Genomic DNA, 6,000 nt, shown 5'->3' on the forward strand with positions numbered 1-6,000 from the left:
GTGCTCAGAGGTGGGTAGGGGGTGGAACCAAGGGACAGTGCTCAGAGGTGTGTAAGGGGTGGATCCAAGGGAAAGTGCTCAGAGGTGGGTAGGGGGTGGATCCAAGGGAAAGTGCTCAGAGGTGGGTAGGGGGTGGATCCAAGGGAAAGTGCTCAGAGGTGGGTAGGGGGTGGAACCAAGGGACAGTGCTCAGAGGTGGGTAGGGGGTGGAACCAAGGGACAGTGCTCATAGGTGGGTAGGGGGTGGATCCAAGGGAAAGTGCTCAGAGGTGGGTAGGGGGTGGAACCAAGGGAAAGTGCTCAGAGGTGGGTAGGGGGTGGAACCAAGGGACAGCGCTCAGAGGTGGGTAGGGGGTAGAACCAAGGGACAGCGCTCAGAGGTGGGTAGGGGATGGAACCAAGGGACAATGCTCAGAGGTGGGTAGGGGATGGAACCAAGGGACAGCGCTCAGAGGTGGGTAGGGGATGGAACCAAGGGACAGTGCTGAGAGGTGGGTAGGGGGGTAGAACCAAGGGACAGCGCTCAGAGGTGGGTAGGGGATGGAACCAAGGGACAATGCTCAGAGGTGGGTAGGGGATGGAACCAAGGGACAGTGCTCAGAGGTGGGTAGGGGATGGAACCAAGGGGCAGTGCTGAGAGGTGGGTAGGGGGGTAGAACCAAGGGACAGTGCTCAGAGGTGGGTAGGGGGTAGAACCAAGGGACAGTGCTCATAGGTGGGTAGGGGGTGGAACCAAGGGACAGTGCTCAGAGGTGGGTAGGGGATGGAACCAAGGGACAGTGCTCAGAGGTGGGTAGAGGGGTAGAACCAAGGGACAGTGCTCAGAGGTGGGTAGGAGGTAGAACCAAGGGACAGTGCACAGAGGTGGGTAGAGGGGTGGAACCAAGGGACAGTGCTCAGAGGTGGGTAGGAGGTAGAACCAAGGGACAGTGCTCAGAGGTGGGTAGAGGGGTAGAACCAAGGGACAGTGCACAGAGGTGGGTAGGGGGTGGAATCAAGGGACAGTGCTCAGAGGTGGGTAGGGGGTTGAACCAAGGGACAGTGCTCAGAGGTGGGTAGGGGGTTGAACCAAGGGACAGTGCTCAGAGGTGGGTAGGGGGTGAAACCAAGGGACAGTGCTCAGAGGTGGGTAGGGGGTGGAACCAAGGGACAGTGCTCAGAGGTGGGTAGGGGGTGGAACCAAGGGACAGTGCTCAGAGGTGGGTAGGGGGTGGAACCAAGGGACAGTGCTCAGAGGTGGGTAGGAGGTAGAACCAAGGGACAGTGCACAGAGGTGGGTAGGGGGTGGAATCAAAGGACAGTGCTCAGAGGTGGGTAGGGGGTTGAACCAAGGGACAGTGCTCAGAGGTGGGTAGGGGGGTTGAACCAAGGGACAGTGCTCAGAGGTGGGTAGGGGGTGGAACCAAGGGACAGTGCTCAGAGGTGGGTAGGGGGTGGAACCAAGGGACAGTGTTTCACTCTTGACTATCAGAGATGACACTGGAACTGAAATATTAGGGAGCTGTCCTAGATATGTCTGTACACATGGAGGAAATACACAAAGGTATCCTATGAGCTGGGAAAGCTATCTTTATGTCTTCCTTCCCCTCTGACAATAGGAAGGATCTCTATAACTGTATAATATCACAGAGCCCATTATACATATCCTGTGTACTGATGTGTACTGCACCCAGACTGGCCGCCATAATGCACATCAGCAGCCTTTGGCCTGACGTACTATTAAAGAATTACTAGATTCTCAGCATTTTTTAGTTTCACACATTGGGCACAATAAAAAAAAAATTCCCAGTAATCTATTTGTCAGACTGTCTTACCCCAGCACTTGCACTTTACAACATTCAATGCTGCCAGCTCCTGCTTTCTCAGTGCTGCTAGACATGTGCGGTTTGTTTCGCTCCAAATCGAAATTCAGACATTTTTCTTATTCTGAGATTTGGATGCATCCGAATTTCCAAATTACAATATCAACGAATTTAAATGAATTCAAAATAACTAAACAAATTTTTGTCAAAATTCAAAGACAATTTTGAAATATAAACATTTTGCTGACTATTACTGATTTCCTTCAAAGACAGTGTGTATTAGTGTTAGAATATAGCTGAGCTCCAAAATTCGAATTTTGAAAAGAATAGAATAGAATACAACATAATATAATAGAAAATAACAGAGTAAAACAGAATAGAATAAAAAATAAAAGAATAGAATAAAACAGAATAGAAAATAAAGGAATATCATAGAACAGACAAGAATAGAATAGAAAATAATAGAATAGAAAAGAAATAGTATAAAATAGAATATAGCCGTCTTCTGAAATTCAAATTTCAAAAAGAAAGGAAAAGAATAAAATAAAATAGAAAAGAATAGAATAGAATAGCTCCTGTCAGGTGCAATGCTTTGGTCAATCACAATGAAATGTCATGGCACAGCACATTGTGGGGCACAACGGGCTAATAGCCCGCCGAACGCCTGTCCTGTTTGTGTGTTCAACGAACACATGAACAACCCATGTTTGAGTCGAACTTACACTCGACTCGAACATGCAGCCCATCCCTAATAAAATGATGTGTAGTGTACAACAGAGGGGGAACCCTCCTTAAGCAATACTACAGGTAATTAAAAAAAAAACAAAACATGTTGTACTGTGTACTTACCTGCTCTGTGTAATGGTTTTGCACAGAGCAGCCCTGATCCTCCTCTTCTGGGTCCCCCCTCGATGCTCCTGGCTCCTCCCCCCACCATGTACCCATCATAGCTTGCTATGGGGGCACTCGTGTATGCTTGCTCCTGAGCTAGCTCTGTGTGTCCATTAACACACATGGTGCAGCTCAGCCCCACCTACCCTCAAAGACAGTGACTGACAGCAGCAGGGGCCAATGGCTCCCACTGCTGACTCTGAGCCAGTGAGGAGGGAGAGAGCGGAGAGAGGTGCTGCTCTTGGCACAGGTAGGTATTGGAGGGCTGGGCCGGGGAGCTGCACACAGCAGGTTTTTCACCTTCATACATAGAATGCATGACGTTAAAAAACAATCTGGATTGTACAACCTCCTTCAGGCCTACCATCAACTATGTAGTGCAAGGGTCAGCCTGATTGGATACAAATCGAATGGATTGTTTCGTTGTGTTGTCTATAGGCTTGGTAAATCTAAAGAAGGTTGTACAATCAGATTGTATAGTTTTTATTACGGTTATTTGACCTGCGCCTGCAAAAACCACATCAGCATCGCTAACCCCCATACTTCTATTGATAATCAGAGGACAATGATTATACAACTGATCTGTGTTATCCACCGTATAATAAAATGGGAGAAGAATGAAGTGATCCTGAATTTGTAGCAGGGAGATTATGGAAGCGTTTTCCTGTGTGACTGAAGGACAGCTGAACAGGCGTATTCAATATGGCAGAGCAAAGATCAATGACAAGAAGTACTGTAACCATAGCAACCACTCCGATTCCAGGTCACCGGAGGCCGCCAGTAATGGGAATGATCATATATATGTATATATATAAATGGACTTTGCTCCTTCCGTTATACAAGAACGTCATATTATTCTGTTACCGAAACACAGGGTGAGCCTCCTCCTCCATGTCAGATGTGGGGACACCTCCTGATCCGGGGCTCCACCATAACCTACAGCAACCAGATCTAACCTGATCAGACTAAGGACCAGTCCACACTAACCTGCGTTCTATGTGCGTTTCTCGTACCGCATTCACTACGCACTGCACACGCCATCTGCACAGGCATCAGTGTTCAATAATAAATAATGCTGTGCCTTTTCCTGCACCCGATCACATGGTACAGTAGTAACATGTGATGCATTTGCTGAGCAATTTGTAAAGCTGTGCATGCACTACTTTTGGGGCAGTCTGGCGCTATTTCAGCTCATTCAAATCAATGGGCTGAAATAGCACTGCACGCGGATCACATGTGAATTGCGCAGGAATGCAGATTGTGATTCATAGTGTGAACCAGCCCTTAAAGGATATGTTACCCCAACATTTCATATTCCTCATATGAGTCTGTTGTACCATTTTCTTGGTGTTTTAAAAGTATCCTGTTCTCTGTGCATTTCTTCCGTTGGGTGAAATCCCTGGTGATCCTGCCAGTCCCACTACTTTCCTTTTTCAAACTGACCACACTAGGCATGATAAACCTTCAATCCCAGTGTGGTCAGTTTTCTGGCTGCGCTGGGGAACAGCCTGCCTCTCCTCCAATGGCTGCACAGCCATTCAATACCAGTGTACTGTTGTTTCTCCATCCCTTTAAGCCCCTTATGCAGCTAAGAACAAAGATTTATTTAATTTATTTCAGGTACTTATATAGCACCCAGGGGCGGACTGACAACTTGTGGGGTCCCCGGGCAATAGGGGATCATGGGGCCCCTGTGTCCTTGCCCAAACTCAAAAAAGCCTATTAAAAAAGGTACCAGGGGCATCTCATGGGGCCCCCTACTGACCCCAGGCCCTCAGGCAGTGTCCGAGTTTCCAAATGGTCAGTCCGCCCCTGGTAGCACCATCAATTCATGCAGTGCTTTACATATATATTGAACATTCACATCAGTCCCTAAACCTCAAGGGGCGTACAATCTAAGGTCTCTAACTCACATTCATACATACACATACTAGGGACAATTTAGACAGGAGCCAATTAACCTACCAGCTGGCCTGCCCCCACGCCTGGCCCCCTGGATGGTCTCTGCCCTATTGGATACCCAGAGGAGGCCCGCTCTCATTGATTGGAGGGCTCATGACTGTCTGGTGCATAATGTGATTTTATGAGCTTTGTATCATATCTGTATGACTTTTTCGGTTTGTTATCTAAGTTTATGTATCTCTTTTAGATATACAAATAGCCCCTGAGGAAGCGACGGCAGTCGCGAAACATGTTGGGCCAATTCTCCAGCGTCAGAATGTCCCTCACCCCCTCATAGGATCATCCTGGTGGTCTTTTCCATGCCTCATCAATGATTGTGCTCCTTCTGTACATGGTGGGCTCTGGGACATTCATTGCGGGGATATTACCAAATATGTTTTTAATACTATGGTCTATATGTGATATAATGCAAAGAAAGCAATATTGATTGTATTTATACATGTACCTAGTCATTGTGCCTATAAAGTCCATTTGTAGCATTTCTGTTTCTGGTGTATATATTGCAAGTGACCCTTCACCCGAGGGCACCCCAGCCCCCTTTTATTTAACCTACCTGTCTTTGGAGTGTGGGAGGAAACTGGTGTACCCAGAGGAAACACACACAGGCAGAGAAAAAACATGCAAACTCTAGGCAAGTGGTGCTGTGGTTGGGATTTGAACCAATGACCCGAGTACTGCCAGGCAGAAGTGCTAACCATTTAGCCACTGTTCTACGCAGAGATCATGTGATCACTTATAATAAAAGAAAAAAAAGGTATTCTGTCCCGGTTGGGTCCATCATATAATGTTTCTTTATATCTATATACAAATATTTGCCTTTCATTTCTATTTTAAACTGAATGGATTGTTTTACAAGGTGAGGGTTTACATATCTGTATACTTTCAGTCAATAAAAATGGAATAAAACCAACAATAATAAAACAATACTGTATAGCAGGTGGAGTTTTCTTGTTTTATGGCCCGTGCACACCGGGTGCATTTAGCTGCCTTTCCCGATGCAATCCCAACGCATAGACCAGGCAATTGGCCTTGGGTACAGTTAGGTCAGTTCACACTGCCGCACTGCAGAGGTGTACACTAAGAAAAGGAACGGCGTGCTGTATTTCTTTTTACCACAGCGTGTTGCGACGCAGTGTACAGTATGTGTACTTTTCTGACTTTGTGATCCTCGGGTCATTTCTTATTCTGGTGTCAAAAGGATTCCACACGACTCACAGCGAGGGAAGATCTTCGGTATGGAGTCATGGACAGCATACCTCCCCATGTACACTGAGCGTTTAGCCCTGGTGTATGGGGCGCTAGCGTTTAGCTGCAGGTGGAGGAAATAGATTTCCCATCCAGCCCT

Source organism: Staurois parvus, unplaced genomic scaffold, assembly GCF_062004578.1.
Source record: "Staurois parvus isolate SC_StPar_1 unplaced genomic scaffold, SC_StPar_1.0 ptg000009l, whole genome shotgun sequence".
Classification (NCBI taxonomy): Eukaryota; Metazoa; Chordata; class Amphibia; order Anura; family Ranidae; genus Staurois; species Staurois parvus.